The following is a 25,254-nucleotide window of genomic DNA, read 5'->3' as shown; positions in this document are numbered from 1 at the left end:
GTAGACGTATTAAAAAATCGCATTTCAACGTCTTGGCACCTTTTAATCGTCTAAAATTCGTTTTTCTTGTTTACATCTATGGGAAATCGTAACGGTGAAACACGATCATAAAAATCGTTTAAAAAACGATTTCAGATAAGAATCCGGACACTCTTTAAGTCGCCACTAGCGGATTTTAAAATGTGGTAGTAACACATTGTCTGTCAATATGACGTCACACTAGCAATGCTTTGCATACATACCATTGTATACCGGAGTGGATTTTTGAGCATAGTGTCGTGAATTCTCTAGGCTAGGGTTACTATATTTGATATTGCGCAATCCATAACAATCTTTTAGAAATATTACCAAAGTACATTACCGCCATTGCTTTTTTGTGAAAGAAGGCTAAACACGAAACTTACATAAACAAACAGAGCTGCAATACACGAATGCAAGTTCTCTTCTAAATAGTAACATTTATGAAAACAAAAATTAGCATAGAATTTTTTACAAAATACGCTCCGTAATTACAAGTAATGAACGTATAGCAATTTATAAACAATACTCTACTCTCCCTCATACCAATTGTACTTTTCCGAAGATCTGATTTTTTTCAACAAGGTCTTGTTGGACTTCAAAAACACACAAAATTCGCTACAAGACATACTTTTGAAGTTGTACTGAAGTGTTAAAATTCCTTTCATTGTCTCCACGGTCATCTTATTTCTCTATCTTTTGCCCACTGACTGCTGCATCAGTGAAAACACCCGCTCAGCGTTTGCGTTGTGTGGCGCTATAGCAAAGAAAAACTGGGCAACCCTTATAGTAATTCTGAATAACATTCAGCGTTTTTTGACTTTTAAAAATACCTGCACCATTTCATAAACGACTTCAAATTGCAAACTTGGTCAAAACATTTTGCATCATCCACAAGTATTCCTTTGCTTATCAGATATTTTAGACAAACTTCAACGGCATCCCAACTTGGTGTCTCCCTCAAGGACATCCACTTAAAACAAGTAAACTCTGCAACTTCGGAAACGAAGTTTTTACCTTCAATTTCTTATCCCTCTGTGCGTTTTTGAGAAAGAAGCCGTTTAACTTTGAGGGACATAAAGTTTTGATTTTTCCTTTCTTCAAGTAGTTTTTGAATTGATTCCAAACTTGTCAACACTTCTACAACAGAGTTGCTTGCCCTTTCCACGGTTTGAATATGTGTGTGCAGATGCCACATGTATATCTCACTCATTTCATTCTCAAAGAATTGTTTGATGATTGTAGGTGGATGTTCTTGTGACAAAAAGAAGGATCTTAACGGTAAAAACATTTCTATCAATCTTGTGATTCCGGGAAATAAAGAGAGCCAGCGAGTCTTGCTATGAGAACGAAGTTTTCTGTATTCGACTTCTGCAAATACACAGTATCCTTTCAGCTTCTAAGTTCTGACTGTGTAAATGAATAAATATTGATATATTTTGTTGATTATAGTTTCAATATCGATGCTCATTCGTTCAGCACCATAATGTATACAGTTGTTCAAATCATGCGCTGGACAGCCTACTCCAATTAACGATGCGCTTAATGTTTTCTTTAACTTTGCATACACATTGTTACCAAGCTCATTACGCCTCAATCCTCCAAACATTGTATTGCAATTGTCCCCTGTGAACGCCACACACTTTTCAGGGAGTCCACTTCTTTCCAAAGTTTCCTTTACATATCAGCGGTCTCATTATGGATGCCTGTTCTTAAATTCGATCAATTTAGATTGTATACCACCATTCTTCCAGTCAAAGTACAGTCCCATCGTGATTGCTGCCGTCTGTAGTAACTGCACAATATGCAATATCATTTTCTGCAAAACTTTTCAATGCAGAATCTATCGAATACGGTGCAAGTACAGATGTAACAATAGCTTCCGTCTTTGTTCGGGCACAGGAAAACTTTTTTGCCAAGTCAGAATCAGGGAACGTTTTTTTCATCAAAGATGACGTACAATCCATTGATAAAAAGCTATTGTGATGCTAACTGTGTGAAAAGCATAAGTACCCTCGGCAGCAGTGACTTGATCTTCCGCTTTACTTCTGTTGTGGCAAAATATTTTGTCACTTGAGTTCATCCTGAAGCTCCTCTTACTGCTTTGCCATGTTTATCAGAACTGAGATGTATGTTCCCGGTTTGCAAACTAAACACTCTGCCTCCCATTCATTTCTACCCGTTCTGAAGCATGGATGTTTTGCTTGCATTTCATCCGTGAATTTGCATTTTCGCTTAGCAAATATTCTACAGTAAAACAACAACAAAATTAAATTTTAGCACTTAACATATTCGGCTCGCATCTTCAACTAGATCAGGGGTTCTGAAGGTGCAAACAAAACCTGCGCCCACTTCGAAATCATTAAGCCAGTAGTGGTTCTCTAACTTTTTTGAGTGCACACCTAATGACCTATAGTTGAAAGAAACTAAACCTATAGCTAGCATCGAAAGAAACCAACCGATAGCTCGAACTGAAACGGATGAGTTTCTTCCTGCTCACGACCTCAAATTACAAATAGATATTAGACAATATTCTCCATTCTAATCAAAGTTTATGAGTAACTATAAAAAAACGCTAATCTAACAGAATTCTGATTCTGAGGTATGTGTGTGCATAAGAATAATCCTCTAAAAAATAAACATAGTAATAAAGTTACCAGTCTTAGCACCTACTTACCTGGCAGCCATCAAACGTTCAGAAAACCACTTATGATGCAACAATCTAGGTTGCCAAATGAAATGAAAAACGGTAGTTTGTGCAGTACTGAATCACCATAGAGCGACCCATACTTTTGAGAACCACTGCATTAAGCTTTAAACAAACGACAATTTCCTTGGTATTCTCATTTGGGCTGCAACAGACTTCTTGTTGCGCTATTTTTCTACTGCTTTATAATTTTCTTCAGCGAATATACGCCCTTATCTTTTCAGACGTGTTCTAAATTTTGCAATATCGACCAAGACATAATAAGGCCTTCAGCTACTAGCCCAGCTCCACTCATCCTTGTATCCCAAATAGGGCACTGTATTGTAGTTTATGACGTAACAATGAAATTATTGCCCGTACTGCAACAAACAATTTTAAAAAATTCCGGACATGTCCGGGGAAATCCGGACGTATGGCAACCCTACTTTAGGTCATCTTTTTTAATTTGTCCAAAACACATCCACCTTTTTAAATTTAACTAACGTGTGACAGAATATCAGCGTATTCCTTGCTTTCACCGCAACATATTAAACTTGCAAACTACAAAACAAAATATGATAACATCAAGCTCTACAGTTTTATTTACTTATCAATGTTCACAGTTGGATAAGCATGTGCTCTAATGACGTGATCAATATTTCAGCATGCAGTTGACGAAGAGTTTGTAGAAACTGTAAAGATATAAAAAAAAATAAACGTCTTATAAAACCACATTATTTTTATTAAATATAAAATAGGATACAAAAATTACTTAAGAAATCACTAAACAAAAAATAGAGCCTACTTCTTTTAAATACATCAAGGAATAATGGTTGACATAAGCAGGTTATGCGGGACTTGAAATTTCTTAAAAAATGAAGGTTAGTCTACACAAAGATCATAAATATAAAAAACGTTTTGAACTAAATTAATAACTACTATCTATGACTTAACAAAACTAATTATGGCAACAAAATCATTGATCCACACTCAAAAAGTCCTTTGAAAGGAATCCGATGAATTATTGTTTTTCATTTGGTTAGGTGAACCACCAATGATTTTTTAATTGTTGGTGTGCTTCAAAGGTGGAATATTAACACAAATTTTAAATAAGGCAAACTCAGGTATTTAGTTGCAAGGTGAATATATATAATGAAAATAACAGAAAAAGAATGATTGTATGTCATATTTCATTCACTTATTATTTAGTTTATTTATAAACACCACTGTTATTTTTACTGGGCTGCTTTAATATAGACATAAACTAGGGATGGGGGCGCCGGTTCGCTTAGGCAAGGTGTTTTATAATTTTGCTCACATTATGCCTTTATGGACTCAGATAAATCTCACAATCAATTAGCACCGGCTTTTACTTTGCATGATGCTTAACACTACAAAAAAAAGGAAATTTGTGTGTTTTTGTGGAAACTCCATATAACATTTTAATGGTAAAATATCTCTGCAAACCGCTAAGCAATATTCAATTATGTGTGTGTGGTATCTTTCATTTCGATTTGGCTTTAATTACTCCCCAAGCCCCAACCAAACTAAAACACAAAAATAACATATAGTTGGTTGTGTTAATCTTATATACAGGCACTCCGAGGCAAACTTTTGAAAATTTATCTTAAATTTGGGAAAAAATAAAAACAGAAAAACGGGAGTTGTAGGGGAATAATAATATACACCTGTTAATTAAAAAATATAGAGACATCAATGCATATGCTAGCCATATTTTAAGTACTGAAACTAACATTTCTATTAACAAACCCAAACGATTTGAGCAAATTCCCAAAACTGTTCATTTCACTGTACCTTCCCCACATCAAAATACTAAAAAAACTCAAATAAAAAACAGGATCAACAAATGTATTATGATACGCATTTACAACAAACCAACAGTTCAGTTAATCACGGAAGACAATAAAATCAATACCTCAATAGTTGTTTCACTAATGCGAAACTTAAAAATGAATACCTCCTGCAAAAGTAAAATAGGATATAAAATACCATTGAAAAACATCTAGCATTATGTCAATACAAATTAAAAAAAAACAGCCACAAATTCAGAATACACATCCAAGCAGGTTCACCAGTAAATCATTTTATTTTTATACAAACCCAAAAAAACCCTGGGCATATTGAGTATGTACCAGGCCATCCATCTCCACCTATGGCCTAAACCTAAACTATATTTTTGGCTGTTTTAATTACGGTAAAATTTTGCTCCATGCGCGTAAACTTTGGCCTAGTTTTGTTATGTTTGTGTCTCTGTGTAAAGCAAATTTATTCAGCACAAAAGCACCATAACCTCGGCGAACAATTTCTGGCAATAGAAGTTGAAAATTTCTCCCAAATTAACCTAAGATTTGTTTTGCGCTTTTCATTGCACACAAGTTCGCCAAAAACAGCTAATCGATTTAACACCATTAGTAAAGAAAAGCTTTATTTTGTGCCATCAACGCAACTATATTTTTTCCTAGTTAATTGTTTTGTTTATTGCCTAAACATGACAAGGTTGATAAATTTAGAAAGATTCTGCAAGCCTGCACGCATATCAGTAACATCTGAAATATGAGCTCAACGGGTCAAGTCAATAAAAATTGGAATCCACAATAAAAAAACAATTAATTAAGCTAAATATTTTAGGTTTGATATAGACAACTATCATGGCTTCCACAAACAAAAGTTTTAGAACAAAGTATATTATATAGGGAATTGGATTTTACTTAGACAACTGAGCTACATCTACTATATAGTTCAATTCACATCCACATCCACATTCAGTATTGTGTTTTTCTTGGGGATGGTCAAGAAAAGTAGAGCGAATTAGGATAATAAGGTCTTACAAAATATGGCTATTCAAGTCATAAGCAGCACTTCAAAAACTAGAATTCTCCCATGTACAATAAAATGTATCATTAATTTTGATGCTTTATTGAACGCCACAGGCTTTATTTTAATGCAACATCTTCTTATGTTTATATTTTTGTTTATTTTGTATGAAGCAATCTTTTGTAATTTTTGCAATTTGATGTACATAGGTAAAAAAAATATCAAATCCCATACAGATGTAGGTATCATTTTTAACGTGACTACTTCTCCCTAAGAATGTCTTACTAAATTTGCCAGGCAAATCTAAATTTTAAGTCAGTGGCCAGTTTCCAACAAGGTCTTTGTTAGTGACAAAACTGTTTGCTTTAAATATTGACATGTAGTGCGGCGTTAGCGTTTTTTGAGGAAGGCAACCAGTTGCTTGCCAATAACCTTTACTCCTGACCTATTTTTTAAAAGTTTCATTCAAAAGTTAGTGGGGCTAAACACTTCATACCACATGCAGCGATTTTGCAATTTCCTCAAAGGCGTGACGTTGCCAAAGTAACATTACATCATAAAACACTCAAAAGTATGCTATACGGTTGGGTAACCCAAGATTAGGCCAATATTCAGCTTATATGACTTCCAAATTAACATAACAAAATTTGTAGTAAAGTACAACTATAACAATGGTTCTCTCAACCTTTTAAGTATACGGACTGGTGGACCTACAAAATTTAAAATCAACCCAAAATTTAATTACGCAACAGTGAAAGGTCCTTCTTAGCTTTCGCATACAACTGGTATTAAAGTGACTTAAACGGGTTGCAGCCTACTTTTGAAAAGTGAAGTACAATGAAGTCCAAAGTAGACCAGCATTAACTCATATGTTAAGTCGTCAGAATGCTGCAAATTATGGAGCTGGCGAAGTTCTAAATTTGATGGATAAGCGCCTTCAACATCTTAAATTTTGTAATTGAAATATCAATTTGTAATATATTTGGCGGACCGGCGGTTGAGAACCCCTGAACTATATCACAAAATTATCTTACAAAGCAGATTTATGAAGACTAAATTGTGTTGCATTGCAAAAAAAATGCGACCTGGTGTTTAAATCATGATAGACCGTTATATCGGTACTATAGTAAACTTGAGCCGATATTTTTTTGAAAAAATATATGGTGGTCTTAGCTTATTATCTTACGACAAGTACGTCTATTACGTCACACGTTTGTTTGCTTGCTGCTGCTAATGCTACAGGTTAGTTTTATTATTGTTAACTTACTTATGTTGCTGGCTAACTTAGTAAATTTGTGGGTTATTCGTTAACGTTAGTTCGGTTAAATTGCTAGATTGTTGCTGTACTGTTTTATTAAATTGCTGATTTCGTTTGTATTTAGAAAGCGCATTCGTACGACGACACATTATTGCACGATTATTATTGGAATCCTGACTGAAAGCGAGTTTGTTAGTTTCGAGGGTTTTATTTATTTAGATCTCAGGTTATATTATTCTAAACAAAAGCTAATTATGGAAAAGTATTTTGATAAAGCTAGGTTCATCACAACAGAAAGAGACGACGGCTCAGCAAAAGCCTAAGCGTAAACATAGATAACCAACAACCTTTCTGCATTATCTGCAATAAAAATATTTTTTGAACCTGAAGTCTCAAACATATAAGCAGGCAAAGATCATACATACCTCAAGCTGCCAGAAAAAGGATTTGATTGCAAGTTACAAAGTTGCTCACTTGTTGGCGAAACGCAAAAATGCACACACGGATGCGGAATCAGTAATAGGACCAGCATTAGCCATTGTTGTTGAAGAAATGCTTGGTACTGCAGCCGCCGAAAAAGTTAGAGCAGTTCCGTTGTCAAATAACAAAATTTCACGAAGGATAGAAGATATATCTTCAGATTTAAATGATCAAGTTCGCGAACACTTTGTTGCTATAAAAAAACGAGATGTCTTTACAAGTTGACGAATCTACTGACAGAACTGGGAAAAAGGAGAAGACATATTTAAATTGGTAGATGACATATTTTGCTTTCTGAGTTGAAGTGGAGTAACTGTATTAGCGTTTGTCCTGATGGTTGTTCTTCAATGCGGGGAAAAATAAAGAATTTGTGGCGTACGTGCTTCAAAAAAATCCGAACGTGAAAAGAAGCGCTCTTGTATTAAATGTTTTCCTGCAGATTTAAAAGAAGTTATGAATGAAGTAAGTCAAGTGTTGAACTATTTTAAATCTCGTCCGCTACAAAATCGACTCTTTCTCTCAGCTTTGTAAAGTGAGTCCGGGTGCCTGTTGTATCACACTGAGGTACGATGGCTGTCAAGCGCTTGGTGCATTTAAAAACTCAATTTCTTTCATGAAAACTCAAAGAAAAGACTCTTCTAGATGAAAGTTGGTGGGTGAAAGTTATGTTTCTTTCTGACTTACTTGATAAATTGAACAGTTTGAATTCAAGTCTCCAAGGTCCTTCCGAAAATATATTATTTCGGCAATGACAACTCAAAGAAATTATTCCGCAAATCATGAGCACACTGTCTGGACTACAGCTCTTGCTCTGCAACATTACTTCCCAGAATTTGCTGTTGACAACTTAAAATGGGTAGTTAATCCATTTGGAAGCAATGAATCAAGCAATCTTTCTGCAGAAGAAGAACAGCTCATTGATTTACGAAACGATCCGTTTTTTCAAACGCTGTTTCCACAATCCATCAAAATTCGATTACCATTTGCATCTTCATGGCTATAAGTTAAAAGCTGTAAACGAGAGAGGTTGCTTGGAATTGACGACGAATTGCGAGTATGTTTGTCAACAATGCAACCTCGTTTCAGTCATATTTGTTCGGATAATGAAATCCAACGTATTAACACGTGAAAATAATTTTTTTTGAAAGCAACTTTTCTGCCGCGAGTGGTATAATTTTTCTAGTGTGCCACAAGCTAAAAAGGTTTGGAAACCACTGCTGTAGCCTATCGCATAAACTTATAGAGTGGGTCCAATGTTGAAAACCTGTTTCAAGTATTGCTTTTTTATACCAATGTTTTTAGGTGATTAATGAACAATAAATTTGAAATTTTGATAATGCAGGTAAATGAAGGATGTTGGTTTTACAAATAGGATTTTATTAAGTAGAACAACGCTTTTTTTAACCAGTGCGCCATTAAAAAAGGTTGTTGTTAGGTGAGCAAGCCGTAGGCAAATGGAAAATATATAAAACAGCTATTTTTTTATGATTGTATTTCTTTTATATTGAGCATACAGTACTTCAAAACACATGCAAAACTATGGAGGCCTATGTATTAAAAACTTAAATTCGGGTATACGAAAAATTTGCGCTCGCTAGTCGCGGCGTTTAATTTTACAGCTCTATACATGAACCGAGAAGTCTAAGGGCCTATATCCACACAGCGAAATGCGCCAGGTGGACGCGATAAATTTTATGCGCTGGCGAACTAAATCAGGGGATTACCCGCTTTGCGGTTACAAAAGCTAAACGAACGTTGCAATCCATGGTTAAACGTTAAAGAAAACAATGTTAATTAGGTGACATTTTTGATAGACAAATTGTACTCAGAAACTTCACAAGCTGTCGCAAAACCGTGTTTCACCAGAAAATAAGTTTTGGTTTTCTTTAGTCTACATTCAACACTATTTGTACAAAAGCTCGACATCTTAGACCGCATTTTGTCTTTTAACAGACGTGTATGACGTACAGTATTATAAGATTGTGAGTCACTGCAAAAAGAAAAGAATACGGCTTTTAGTCATTTGCAAGTCAGTTAACACAGTGGTTCCCAACCTGTGGTCCGCGGACCACTGTTGGTCCGCGGAACAATTCGTGGTGGTCCGTGGATCAACTGATACCTTCTTATTAAAATTTTGTTATTTCGAGTGTCCAGACTGTGCAATCTGTATAGTGGTACTGTTCTGAATTCTGGTCTTTGCTCAGTAGGTGGTATTTGGCAGTGTTCCGGGGTGGGTGTGTGTTATGCCCGGTATCATGCTCTCCATCAATCACTGCATTATATAATAACTAGGGCTGTGAAAATATGCCCTTTAATATATGCCAAATATTCCCTTTAAATTCACAGCCCTGATAATAACTGTTATCTCATTTTCTATAACCATATTATTTTATTTCAGTTATCTCCATTTTCTAGTTATAAGAATGTTACAGCTAAATTTAACTTACTAATTTGAAACAATGAACACCAAGCAGATGTCATTACAAAGTTTCCTTGTACCGGGCAAAAGGCCAATAGAAGAAAGAGATGAAGGCACCTTAAAATCAAAGAAAATTAAAGATTTGAACAGACAATACCAAGAATCATATTTAAAATATGGATTTATATCGACAGGCGATTCGCACAAACCAAACCACTCTGCTTAGTATGCGGTAAACAGCTTTCTAATGATGCCATGAAACCCTCAAAACTGATTCGCCACTTGAACACCAATCACCCTAATTTAAAAGAAAAGCCTCTCGATTATTTTGAGAGAAAGAAAAGGGAACACGAGAAACAGAAGACATTTCTAAGGGCTTCCACATCAATAAATGAAAAAGCATTGACAGCATCATATTTGGTGGCTATCCGTATTGCTAAGGCAAAAAAGGCATTTACCATAGGAGAAGAATTAATCTTGCCTTCCACTAAAGATATTTGCCGTGAACTTCTAGGAGAAAATGCTGTTAAAAAGATAGAACCTGTGCCTTTGTCGAATAACACTGTCAGTAGGCGCATTCAAGATATAGCCAAAGACATCGAGGAACAATTATTAGAGAGGATTAATTTGTCACCGTGGTACGCACTCCAAGTAGATGAATCAACAGATGTCGACAACAAGGCAATACTTCTTGTTTATGTGCGATATCTATATCAGGAGAATGTACATGAAGATTTGCTATGTATTCTATCTTTGTCAACAAAGACCACAGGAGCCGAACTTTTCAAGGCAATGGATAATTATATATCAATGAAATTAAAATGGTCATTTTGTGTTGGTATATGTACAGATGGAGCTGCTGCCATGACTGGTCGAATTTCGGCCCAGCGTTAGTTCAGCCTATTGAAGGGAATCCCGTGAGGCGTTGGAATTTCCGCAAAGCCAACTGGAAAAGATTCAGTCAACAACTCGATGCGATAGCTGTTGGCTTGCCGTCCCCGAACTCAGTCAACATCAACTGCGCCTATAGCACCTTCTGCAAGGCTATAACCTCTGCTGCGAAGAATAACATTCCCCGCGGCTTTCGAAGGAGCTACGTTCCTTGCTGATCAACTGCGCCTATAGCACCTTCTGCAAGGCTATAACCTCTGCTGCGAAGAATAACATTCCCCGCGGCTTTCGAAGGAGCTACGTTCCTTGCTGGGACGTAGAATGCGAGCAATCTTCGCACACAAAACGAGGCGGAATCCATCCATGATCGAGAAAGGGCTGCCGATGATCTCATCCGCAGACTAAACGAACAACGAAGGGAGAGATGGAATGAAACAGTGAAGTCAATAGACTTTACTCATTCCAGTCGTAGAGCCTGGCAAACAGTCAACAGGCTTACTGGAAGGTCGGCAAAACCAAGTAAATGCCCCATCACGGCCAATGCGATTGCCGCCCAACTTCTCAGCAACAACCGTTGCCCTAATGTAGACAGGTCCTTCAGCAGAAGAATTAATGCCAAGACCAAAGAAATTCGTGCGTCCCCCACCTGTAACTCCAACCTTTCAATCGACTTCACCGACCAAGAACTTGCGGAAGCCACCAAACAACTTAAAGTGGGCAGATCACCAGGCATCGATGGAATTCATCCAGAGTTTATAAAACATCAAGGAAGGAAAATGTCCTCATGGCTAACCTCTTTCTTCTCGACCTGTCTTCGAACTGGCAGGTTACCCAAGATCTGGCGTCGGGCGAAGGTAATAGCTTTACCGAAGCCAAACAAACCAAAAGGCGACCCGAAGAGTTATCGCCCTATATCGCTATTGTGTGTTCCTTACAAGATGTTGGAGCGACTTCTCCACACGCGCCCAAATCCTATTATCGATCCACAATTGCCCATGGAGCAAGCGGGTTTCCGCAGTGGCAGATCTACCACAGATCAGGTTACCCTACTGTGCCAAGATATAGAGAATGGGTTTGAGGCTGGTGAAAAAGTCGGAGCCGTGTTCATCGACCTCACGGCTGCGTATGACACCGTTTGGTTGCGTGGTCTTCACCTAAAGCTCCTGAAGATGATCCCAGATATGCATATGGTCAACTTCATCTTAAACATGCTGAGTAACCGTAGCTTTCAGCTCCACACAATTAACGGTCAATGCAGTAGGACTCGAAAGCTGAGGAATGGCGTACCACAAGGTTCCGTCCTTGCTCCTATGTTATTTAACATATATATTCACGACTTACCCGCCACCCAGTCGAAGAAATATGGCTATGCAGATGATCTTGCAATTCTATTCAGCAAGCCAACATGGGGCGAAGCCGAAGAAGGTCTAACCGCAGACATGGGGATCCTGTCGTCCTACTTCAAGAACTGGAGACTAAAATTAAGCATGGGGAAAACTATGGCCACAATGTTCCACCTAAATAACAGGGAAGCCAAGCGTACTACAAACATCCGAGTCAACAACACGTTGTCTACCCCCACATACCTCGGGGTCAAGCTTGACAGAACGCTGACGTTCAAGCATCACGTCGACAGCGTCAGGGCGAAGGCAACCGCTCGCATGCCGGTACTGCGTGGGGAGGCTCAACTAAGGTGCTGCGTATATCTGTCCAGGCACTGGTGCTATCCGCTGCTGAGTACTGTGCCCCTGTGTGGTGCCGAAGTCGCCACGCTAAGAAGGTGGACACTACTACCCTTAATAGTGCGTTGCGTGTCATATCTGGCTGCCTACGTGCCACGCCAACCGAGCAGCTGCCCGTGCTGGCCGGCATAGCACCGCCTGACATCCGCCGAGAGGCAGCGACCCTAGCCCTCTGTAGAAAAGCGCTCTGCAACGAACAACATCTACTGCACAGAGTTCTCACTAATAAGACCTGCCATCAACGCCTAAAATCGAGGCACTCCTTTGCTGCCCAGGCAAAGACGATGCTACAGGTCGTCAGAGATGGCATGTCCAAGGACACCTGGGTAAAGAACCGGTGGACGGAGAGGTGGTCAGCAGCACCACAAACAAGATTACATCGCTACATAGACAGCCCTTATGAAGTAACAGGCCTGGACCTTCCACGGCGACAGTGGGTTAATCTTAACCGCCTCCGCACTGGAGTCGGCTGTTTCGGAGCGTCGATGCTGAAGTGGGGCTTGACCGACAATCCAGCTTGCATATGTGGCGCCCAACACCAAACTGCGGATCACATCGTGGAGGAATGTACCACCTACCGTCCACCCCATGGGGAACGAGGCCTCAGAGACCTCGACAATGACACTCTGAAATGGCTCTCGTCAACAGAGCTCCGTGTTTGACACACGAAAGAAGAAGAAGAGCGTTACTTTCCGACTTCTAAAGACCCCCGAAATGGCAAAGAATGGATCCGCAACCCATTTGTCAATAAACCAGTGGAATTAAGCATGTCTGTAGAACAGGAAGCCAAATTATTAGAGATCAAAAATGATGGTGACCTTAAATCTATGTTTGAGGAAAAAACTTTGACGGAGTTCTGGATGAAAGTCATGGCCGAATACCCTGCGATTGCTACAGCAGCATTAAAATGCTTATTGCCATTTCCGACATCCTATTTGTGTGAAGTGGGGTTTTCTGCGATGACAGTAACAAAAACAAAGCATCGAAGTAAGCTTGAGATAAGCGACACGCTACGAGTGTCATTGTCTCCAATTACTCCTAGATGGAACAGACTGATTGCGGAGAAGCAAGCGCAAGGTTCACATTGATTTTTGTTAAATTGTTAATGAAATGGATATCATTTTTATTGTTTTCGTTTGACAGGGTTTTGTACTAAATATACAAATAAAACTGAAGTTGTGTAATTAAGCCGACATAATATTAAATATAAACTATCAGTCCTCTTGTGGGCCGCGGTAAAATTGTCAATCGCCAAATGGTCCGTGGGAATAAAAAGGTTGGGAACCACTGAGTTAACACACTGAACTGTTCAATTTTTTTATTAAACAAATTAAAATATTATTCAGGTGACTTTTTCAAATTAAATAAGGACATCAGGGTATTATTAAGGAAGTCAGATTTTTTTATCACTTTCCGGATGTCACCAGAACTATTTGACTACCTTGTCAATAAACTTAGTTTATCTGACATGGTTAAAAAGTTAAAAACGAATTGGAGAAATCCAATATCTCCTGCTGACAAAGACTTGCAGTCACATTGAGGTAATTCTTAAACTAAAATATGTATTATTGGCTATATGTTTTGAAGTGGGTTTATTTTTTTTTCATTTTTTACAATTAACCAATCCTTACAGGTTTCTAGCAACTGGTGATACATACTTTTCAACATTGCTATAGCTACCGCATAATCAAGAGCGGCAGGTTGTTAGCACAATTATCCCGGAAACCTGCCAGGCTATATGGGAAGTTTTTCAGGAAAAATATATGCCTTTTCCAAACTGTCTGGGAGCTAGCTATATTGATGGTAGGTTACGTGAATATTTATGTAAAATCCTAAATGTTGGTCAACCTGGTCTTTGTATTATAACTACAAAAAGTCATTCAGCATTGTCCTCCTTGCCATTGCTGATGCAAAATACAAATTTATAGTTGTGGTCGAATTGGAGATGCAAGTATTTTTCGAAACTCAAGTTGGGCCACAAATGCCGTATACTGTTTTGTTGGAGACGCAGCATTTGGTTTCTAAACATATCATGATGCGACCATATGGTGGAAACAATAGATCATATTCCCAAAAAGTTTGATTACAGGTAGGCAAATATGTAAAAGAATTAATAAATTAATGTGTCTTTGAACTTATTCTATAGGCACTCCAGAGCTAGAGGAAGAGTTGAGAACGCATTTGGAATTCTTGTTCAGAGATTTGCTGTTCTTAACAGCCCCAGCGTCCCTTACAATGTTCACCAAAAAATGCAGATAAGGTTATTAAGGCAACCTGGCATTTTACATAACACTTTGTGTGAAGAAACAAGGAACCCAGTCAAATACAGATCAACCATTCAAAGTATGCGAGGCAGGGGAGTTTCAGATGCAGTTAATAACATCCGACATGCCTCTGAGTATTTTCTAACTGAGCATGCACATGAAAATATCTTAATAAATTTGCAAAAAAGAACAAGAATCTATATACCTTATATTTTAGTGTTACCTCAATATGATTAACTCTTTATTGGAAGTCAGCTAAATGCAGAAAATAAGCACTTGGTGTAAAACAACAACAAAGTAAGCAGAAGAAAGCAGTGAGATTTTAATAGAAATATTGAACATGTTACCTTCTTCATTGTTGCACAAAGCATCACATGTTTTTATTATAGCCTCTTCTATGTTGGGTACCCTTTTTCTGTTAAATTGAAATAGACAAGACTGCAATTGAAATAATTAAGACAGAAAACCTTTTGGGTGAGATAAATTATTAATAAGTTAACCTATTTCTAAACTTTGTCTTAATTTATAATTCTTACTAGATGTACTGGGAGCCGGAACGGTTCCACAGATTCTTGGTCTGAATTACTCTTTTCTGAGTGGTGGCTATTCTCATCGATTGACAAGTCACTAGCCAAAAAATGCAGATTTTAGATTTACAATTGGTCTAATAAAGTCCGTTATTATAAGTTTAGGAAGACCAAATGTACTTTTTTGTACAGAAACAATAATAGCTACAGCCATATGGTGGTAACTGCTTACACTCTGTTCTTAAAATATGGATCTGTAAACTGCATTTTTGTTGCTGAACTTTCCGATTTAAATTTTACCTCCGATTTTCCTCTTTCTCTCTTTTCCTTTGCTGACTTTCTTGTTATGGTTAAAAATGAATTTTCAAATTTAGCAGGCAGCAAACGTTTTGGCGCTAATTATACTGGTACCTGGAAATCTGCAATCTTTTAAAATTGTATCCCACGCATTATCCACGACATCGATGCCACCACATTTCTTGTTAACAGGTCGACGATTGTTGGTCGGAAATACAACGTATTTTGATTAAAAAACTTCAATATATACGGACGTGCTTTTGCCATATTTTAAACTAGATTTAATTGTGTCAAACAACTACATTAAACAACATTCTTAAAATAAAAAACATGTATGCTTTTGTTTAACCATGTTATTATATATGTCATCAATATCCAAACTATCTTTTCAAAACCACCTGTACTTTGGAAACCACGCTTTGTTAGTAATTGTTTTTTATAGAATTGTAGAATAATTTTCTCTTTGAGAAAAGGATCCAACGTCGACCTAGAAACTCTTTTCGAATTGGTGGTATATTACCATTTGGGCATTCAAAGCAACGACAAAAGATATCCGCCGCCAAACTGCCTTGTCAAACAGACTATACAGATTGGCGAAATTTCTCAAGAGAAGTTTATTGTTATGTGTATGTATGCGACTATGCGTTGCGTGCGTGTTTGTAAAAAATTAAAGTTTTATAAAAATTATGTTTTTCACAGATTTGTTCACAAGATTTACACTACTAGCTACAAGGGCAAAATGATAGGCGGCGAATCGACGAATCCCTGGTGGCGTCGCATTCATTTAATTACATCAAATTACCCCGTATACACATATTATGTTTGTTTGTGATATCACTACATTTTTATTTATGGATAATCATTTTTTTCACGAGACGGTGAGCCATTTATTCAATAGAATTTGTATATCACCAGCTGGCGTTCACACAAACCACTCATACCAGGCTACCTAGATGAGTTTATGTGGCGCGCCGGCAGCGCGACCCGGATCGCTATTTTGAGGGCATTCTAGCATCGCCAAAAAATCTTCAATACAGTTTTTAAATGTACAAAATTTTGTTTTACCGTCAAACAGCTCAGTTCCATTATAAGGTAGTCAGAGATTTGAAAATATCTTTTTACTTGCGCACGCCAATGTAATTTCGCATACTAGGCGGCCGTAGATTTTCCAGCAAAATTACCCCCAAAGAATCGACTCTGTAAAGAAAACCTAACGCACTAGGCACTCATAGTTACGTTTTAGAATAAGGGCTACACCCCAAAGACTCGACCGGAGTTTCTGTGCTGCCACCTAGTGACAATTATTTTATAAAGGGTACGTTAAGAGTTCCGCTAGACGTCGCACCATGCATATAGGGGTTTATTTTTTCTCTCGCCGTACAGAAGAGGGTTGGCTCTTTCTGACGGTGTGTTCATCGTAGACGGCAACTCTACACAATTCTAAATTCGGCAAAATGCCGAAATATTGTATGGTAGGATTTTAGACTTGCCCACGCGAGGCCGTATTTTTTCCAGCAAAATTAACTCAAAGAATCGATAGACTCTGTAAAGAAAGCCTAAATAATGCACTAGGCACTCATAGTTACAAGACTCGACCCGATTTTCTGTGCTGCCACCTAGTGACAAGTATTTTATAATATAGGGTACGTTAAGAGTTCCGCTAGGCGTCGCACCATGCATGTAAAGAGGGTTGGCTCTTTCTGACGGTGTGTTGTTAATCGTAGACCCAGCACAAGGGCGGCAACACGATTCTAAATTCGGGCAAAATGGCGAAATATTGTATGGTAGGATTCTTCTAGACTTGCCCCACGCGTCAATGCAATTTCGCATGCTAGGCGGCCGTAGATTTTCCAGCAAAATTCCCCAAAGAATGATGATGCACTAGGCTATTGCCCACGCGTCATTTCGTATGCTAGGCGGTCGTAGATTCTCAAAGAATCGAGAGACTCTGTACTCGACCCGAGTTTCTGTGCTGCCACCTAGTGACAAGTATTTTATAATATAAGGTACGTTAAGAGTTGGCCGCTAGGCGTCGCACCATGCATGTAGGGGTTTATTTTTTTCTCTCGACGTACAGAAGAGGGTTTGGCTCTTTCTGGCGGTGTGTTTATTTAGGGTAGAACCAGCACAAGGGCAAATTAATTTTACACAATTCTAAATTCGGGCAAAGTGCCGAAATTTTGTGGTAGGAGGATTCTAGACTTGCCCACGCGTCAATGCAATAGGAGTTCTTTTTTTGGCTCTTTCTGACGGTGTGTTCACATTATTAGGGTAGACCCAGCACAAGGGCCTATACAATTCTAAAATCGGGTAAAAATGCAAACATAAAAACGACCAAGAACCTGCAATAAAATACGCCAGGTGTCGCCACTTGGAAGATAAATTACCCCCCTGTACAAATTTATAGGGAAAATGCTCTTTCACCGTTGGAAAAAATATGACAAGCCTAACCAGCTTTACTGTTGCCTGTGGAATTTAAATTTTGAAGACTATATTTTGCTACTGTACCTTCTGCTGCTAAAAAAAAGTGGTAGGGATTCCAGACCAGCGCCGAAACATCTTTAAACAAAATGATAAAAATAATTGCTGATGAGGGCGAAACGGATAGAGAAAAGATCTTACAAGAAAATGAAAAGATGATTAAGGCAATTTCAGAAGAAAACAAAAAAAAATATTAAAGCCCTTCTTTAATTATACCTTTTTAAATGTTTTCTGAAAACCACTGTGTATGTCGTCAACACATTAAACCGATTACTTGTACTAATTGCATAATTTTTAGAAAGATATTGACAGAGATGGTGGTGGTCCCTCACCAAACTATTTTCTGTTGAGCCTGAACCTTGGAGGCATAGCAGAGGTATGCTTGGTATCTCCGTAAAATCTGGAGGGTCTGGGGTTTTTTTTTTCACAAATATTATGCAAAATACCACAATTTTGGTGCATCTGAAACTTTGACGGCAATCCGCTTTTGCAAAATCCTCCATCTTGTCTTTAAGCGACCTAAAGCATTTTCCACAACAATTCTTGAACTGCTGTGATAACAGTTAAAGAATATCTGTGCCACAGAGAGATTTGAACCAACAGAAGGTTTGATACCAGGGCATTATTAATTGGTAAGCAGCATTTCCAGCTATATCATCAATGGGATTTCGACACCATTAATTGTTATGGTCACCCTGAACAACATAAGTTTAATACTAACTACATCTAAAATAAAATTAACCATTAAAAAAGTTGCCAAAGGTTTGGCATGTCACGAAATCAAAGGCATGTCACGAAATCTAAAAAAAACTTACCGTTACGATTTCAACCACTGCTTGAAGTACAAGTGAAGGAAACATTTTTTGATTAATGTAATCTGAAGACACCCTTCTAGGGGTGCACATGTATATGGCAACCATCTATTTGCCCCCCCCCCCACAGTTGTGGGAATTTGTTGCAATGTTGATTTTGATTAGCCAAATCCAGTGCCTCCTCATTTTGGGGTATTTCAATGTAGTTTTTGATATTTTTTTAACATTGTTTTACAAAATCTGTGCTATAAATAAAGTCAGCTACATGCTAATCACAGAATATATTAATTAATTTGTGTTTTTCATACATATGAAGATATTTGTGAACTGAAGATTCTGATACTCCAAACACAATTTAATTCCAGTTGTCCGAAATTCAGCTGAAGAAGCAAGCTAAAATATTGCAATAGCAAGCTTGGTGTTCTCACTGCTTTTTCATCTAAAATGTAAAATTGTTAATGCAAAAAAACATAGTGGTTACCATGTATTTTACCAGGCAGGCATCAGATTCCTCTTTAAACGTTGATTTGGTCATCCAGAAATGCTTTAACCATAATTCATCTGTATAATTTTGTTGAGCGTTACTCCACCACTCGTTTGATCTAAAAATAATTCAGTTTTTCATGCTGTTGATAAAACTTAATTACCTGTTCAACATCCAGATCTACGAACAATATTTTGCTGTATTTTTGATATGATGTAACAAATTGTAGAAATAATATAATAATTATTCTTTTTTTGTCTCTCATCGCTTGTACTACTCATAAGACCACAGTACGAATGACAACAAACTGGCGCGAACAGGAAACAGCGTCCACTCTATCCAAACGGTCATGCAAACTGACCGCTAAAAGTGGCTAAAAAAAGCTAAATGGCTACTGCTTTTAACGTTTAATAAAAAAATACACCGCCTGGCATACCAACTCATAATTATGATGGACGTAAGTCACTTGTTGTGCCACGTTGATTGAGAGTTGGCCTGTAACGCGAAATTTGGTCCGGGGTCGGATCAATTTTGGCGTTGGAACAGCCGCTACAACAGGTCCGGCCTTACCTAGCCAGACCTGTTTTAGCGGCTGTTCCAACGCCAAAATTGATCCGACCGGACCGTGACAGGCCCGCCTTAGTGTTGACCTCGCCACATAAAATAAACTAGTTGTCGAAGAAGTGCGGTGGTCACACGTAGGAGATATATGCGCTAAAAAAATATTTTTGCTATGAAAAGATCATCCAACAATGTTTTTTATGGCATTTCTTATAAATTATCTACAGTAAAACGAAAACAACCTACGTTTTCATGTAGCAATAATTGATCCGCCGTTTCCCGTGGGAGAAGTGTACGCCTTAAGCCTTTCGACGATCTTGAAGTAAATACAGTTCAAGGAAAGTGAACGTTTCGGAATTACAACTACTAAGGAGTCGGACAGACAGCGGTTTTTCACAAGTTCTGCGAAGGCACTGGTGTGTTGCCGAAAGGAGTGAGAAAAGTCGATAGTTCTGAAGGCCCTCTCTTCCCAGCGATCTTCAATTCACGGTACGCTACACCATTTTTGTTTAGCTGACGGCATTACATTGACGGGCAACGAAATTCCACGCTCTGATCGCTGATGTTCTACCACTGTTGTTTGTGGGCAATTTACTCCAAGAAACGCACACTCATCATCTCTTGGATGCTGTGTGAGACAAGGTGCCATGTACTTGAGTTTATCGCACTTTATCTAAAATCACAAATTAATTTCGAAATTTTTTAAATCACATACGCTCAACTCTCATTTTCTTCCTTCTTCCGGAAAGCACGCACGCATATTTATTTATAACCACATATAACTAACAAACCAATAAAAATATAGTAGTGTTTATTATATATACCTCTTGTAGAAAATTCCGCCAGTCTTGTTTCGATCAGGCAGTTTCGGCGATAGATATATTTATTTAAACCATAAGTAAACCAAACATACGCGCAAGTTAGATAGTAAATTAGTGAAATTTATTAACTATTTCACATACAATTGTAATAATAAGACACTTTATCCGAGGCACTTCCAAGTGGATTTTGCTGTACCGCCAGGGGCAATTTTGGATGCATCATTGAATTGTTCTGTATAATAAAAAACTTTCTCTTAAAGCACCTGACACTACTGATTTTATGGCTTGTAAACTGCAGGCAGTCTAAAACAATGCAAATATTAGCGTCACCTTCGCTTAACAACTGCTTGGTTTACATTATTTTGAGTTGCAATATTTTTTTTCTGGTTTACACTTAACAATACCCATGATCTGTGGGGCCTAATGACCAACATTTACCGTATTTCCCAAGTGAAAAATTATATAAACATAGCAAAAGTTAACCTGTTTGACTTATTTATTTGTAGGATTTTAATGCACTTTATCCTTAATCTCATCATCCACGTTAGACAAACGTACGAAACTATGAAACATGTCACAGAATGAATGTTTGCATTTTTAAATTCAGCTGCTTCAAAGCTTTAAAAATAAAATCTTTTAGCTATTACATCTTCTCTGTTGCGTAGTCATCATTAACACATCATTAGTGAAGCTGGTGAAAAAAAACGCAGAGCAAACAACCCAAACAATGACCTTAAGCTTTTACATCAGTTGCCATAAGATCAATTCTTCTATCACTTTTTTCACCCAATACATTTGAATCACAGCTTGTGTAAACCCTTCAGCCTTGTCAAGTCGTTGATGCCTCAAAACATTTTCCAGTATTTTCAAGTATTACTATCTTTGCCCTTGAGGCCAGGATTGTTCTTTTCCAAATGATTTTGTAATTGGGATGGTCATTCATTACTTAAAAAACGATAGCGAATGACGCGTTGACCCTTTTCCGCCCGCTCTTCTATCACTAAATGTAATAAACCCCCACAGTGAACAATAATATTTTTAAATCTTAGTTTCATTACATTTAGGTATATACCGCATTTAAACTGCTAACATTCCTTCTACAATTTATTACCATGTGGTTTAAATGTGGTTGCTAGTCAATCTGAGATATTTAATACCACCACCTATCAGTAAAAATGTAGGTGTGAGAACAAAAAAGTTGGTTGAAACATGTAGCTATTTGAAATATTCTTTTTTGGTCTGGAGGTCAACCGTGACAGTGTTTCGATTATACATACCTAACAGCTTTTGTTGCTGCCATTCCGGTCAATCCTTTCACATTGTGCCATAATATTCCTTTAAATCTTATGTAAAACAAAAATGCAAATAGTTAATTGTGATTTGTTTCTAATTACTTTTTACTTGAACGAATCATAAATGGCTATAGCGCTACAAGTTGTCGTAGGCGAACTTACCGCATGTATACCGTGACAAACATGTGTTTATATGATTAGTTAATGTTATTAAATGAACTTACATGGTGTAGATGTCGACGCCGCCAAATACCTACAATTGGGATGCATTGGACGACGACGTGGCCGATGTCGCCTATCATTAAGCCCGTTTATATGCACGTTTAAGCCGGATTCGAATCTGTTTCGTTAATTCATTCTCTCTCGTTTTGGGGCTGGAATGAATTAAGTTCTCGCGTTTCTTAATCGGTCAAAAGGAGTGGTTTTCAATCCGTTCGCCGCTTAATCTGTTCGTTTCGCGGACGGCCGAAATCGTTTAATGTAGAGACCCGATTTAACGCAGTAAAAAACATCACGCCACATTTGGGGCATTATGACGTAACACAAACGGCTAGTAGTGAACAAACCAACAAGTTTAGCGCATAAGGAAAGAATATTACATACACTCAAATAATTTTAGGTTTATAAAAACGAACAAACAGCAATAGATTGTTACCGCAAGGTAGAGCCTAAGCCAAAAAATCGATTGTGTGTCAGAGGTTTACTGGAATGTTACGTACTAATACATAATCAGTGCAGCTTGGCTTGAATTTCGAGCCATGTAATTACGACGCTGGAACGGATTACTTTTCAATCTGGATTGAACCTTAATCTAATCTGCCCGCGAAAGGTGCATATAAACACAGGCTTATTGTCATTTACGCAAAAACACACAACGAAGTAGTTATATTTTGGAACACTATACGGATCTGTTCATAAGTTTAATGGTGAAAATAACGGCCCAAATAGACGTTAGAAGCGCCCAATGCTTTATTTTTGAACGTTTCGGCAATTTCTAATACCATCATGCAACCGTTTATACACACTTTGGTCGCACCAAGAAATGACAAGAATGATAAAAAAGTGGGAAACAAGCGTCGCAAAAAGATGGTGAACAATATTTTCATCGTTCCAAAAGAAGGCCAATTTTGCCAGTATGTAGTAATGTTAAATACTAATAGGGTTTTACGTTTAACGAAATCTAACACTTTTACAAACAAAAATAAGACAACTCTGTTTGTAAGAATTAGTAAACGGACCAATCGGACCATAGTTTGTGATTTTTTATTGTTTCCTAGAAAAATGATTTGTGTTTAAGTGTTATTATTGTTATATTTATTCTTCCTTATTTATTTATTCTTGACAATTTTAAAAGTGGTAGGATTCCAGATCTTTGCCAAACTTTAAGTGGCTTAAGGTTTTATTACAGAAATCAGCAACATCTTTTATTTTCATGGGTTGTTATTTGTGTAGAATTTGTAGATGATTGCATTTTTCTTACATTTTATGCTTCCATAATCTCAGGGTGCGCGTGTACACAATGATGTTTTCTCAGAAAAAATATTTGATCATGCTATTTATTACCTTGTGCATTGTACTTGTTAAAAACATTGAAAACAAATGCCATACATCATCAAGTAGTAGCGTTCATTGTTTTCTCTGTATTAGTTATATAGAAAAATACTACTAAAATATGAGTAATAAAAAGTGATATTGCACTAGATATTGTTTACAAAGCTTTTACAATATATTTTCTTGAAAATTTAACTTTTGATCAAAATTGTTGTATATTTTGTCAGGGGGTATATTTTATATATTGTTTTTTTATTTTCCTTAACTTATTTGTGCAAGCAAAAGCGGATATGGCCGAAAATTTCCCCGCTTGACTTATGGTTTTGGTTCTAAAGGGGTTCAAATGTGGCGTGGCATTGGGGGAATGATCAATTTGAATAAATGGAATTATTACATTTTGGCCAGCTAACGTGTTTAAAAAGCAAATATTATCATTACCTTAAAGATTAAAATGGTATAGACCTATGGTTTGCTATATATACTTTTGCCAACTTTTAACATGTTTTTTTGGAGAAAATTGAGTTTAGTATTGATTAAAAATTGTTGTAAATCGTGCATGCCTTTATCGAAAACATCCTGTCCTACCATCGCTTGCGAAACAACCGTGTGACCTTTTCACACATGATGAATGGCAGCATGACGCATAACTTCCGCCCTTGCCACCTGGAAGTAGTCTATTGTCTGCGAAATTCGTGTGCTGAAGAAACCTTCTGCAAACAGCACGATTTCTAGAATTTTGTTTACCATTAGCCTAGAGGTATAGCGATATTTTTGTGTACTTATAAGGATAAATTTCTACTTCCGTGATATGAAAATGTTGAGAAAAACGTGGTCGTGTAACGCCCCGGTATCACGTGACCTATTGTTATCCTTTCTCCATAGATATCTTCTGGCTGATTTTGTGTATAAAAGAGTGCAAAGCCAATAAAATGTCCATTAACCAGGATCCAACTACAAGTCGTTGTGCTTTAGAACCGAAGTCAGGTCTTATAGAGTCCAGCAAGTTCAGAAAAAAGTCAGCAGCTCACCTTGATCATTCAGCAAACGAAACTCTCAATCCGTTTTATCTTGGTAGCGAATGGCCGTCAAGCTCGCGACATTTAGAAAGCAAACTCCTGGCCTCCACATCAAAGAAAGGATACATCTATCAGAAGGGCGAAGTAAAACTAAGGCTACAATGGTGGCGTCCAGTGAATCATCTAAAACTTTTAATCCCGACACAGGTAGTTAGACATGCAAAACCCAACCGACACCCTAGAAAATCAGGATGTAACAAATTACCATCCACCTCGGCCATACAAAATGACGATTCATGTTCCCATACCAGTCGAAATAGCGTGTTGGGGGCATTAGTAGTTCTAGAGTTAAATCATATTTTTTGTGTGTTTTAGGATATAAATTCTATGAATCAAACGGAATCGATGACGAAAATACTAGATTTGCCTTGATGGCTGCATCTTTTACAGCCGACCAATCAAGTAAATACGCGACCCAGCTTGCAGAAGCGAGTCTTGCTAAAAAAATCCTTATACAAACGCTAAAGAAGGCAATTTTAAGCCAAACCTCGAGGAATCGGGAGGAGTAGGTGAGGATGGATGCCGGTATATCAGTGGACGGGACCAGGGGAATATGCTCTGACGGAAATGAAAGTTCGGCTTGAAAAGTAATCCGTTCCAGCGTCCTAATTACATGGCGCGAAATTCAAGCCAGCTTGAGTGTACAAACTGCACTGATATGCATTATTACGTAATATATTCCAGTAAACCTCTAACGCACAACCAATTTTTCGGCTTAGGCTACTCCTTGCGGTAGCAATTTATTGCTGCTTGTTCGTT

At 37.6% G+C, this 25,254-nt stretch overlaps 1 pseudogene; it reads right to left on the bottom strand.

Moving 5' to 3' along the window:
- Positions 1-1,417: 1,417 nt before the first annotated feature.
- On the bottom strand, positions 1,418-1,985 carry LOC146145089 (uncharacterized; annotated as a pseudogene).
- Between the last annotated feature and the right edge of the window lie 23,269 nt (positions 1,986-25,254).

This window comes from Ascidiella aspersa, chromosome 5, assembly GCF_963924565.1.
Source record: "Ascidiella aspersa chromosome 5, kaAscAspe10.2, whole genome shotgun sequence".
NCBI lineage: Eukaryota > Metazoa > Chordata > Ascidiacea > Phlebobranchia > Ascidiidae > Ascidiella > Ascidiella aspersa.
The sequence above is the reverse complement of the archived record's forward strand: the minus strand, read 5'-3'. Positions and strand labels throughout refer to the sequence as shown.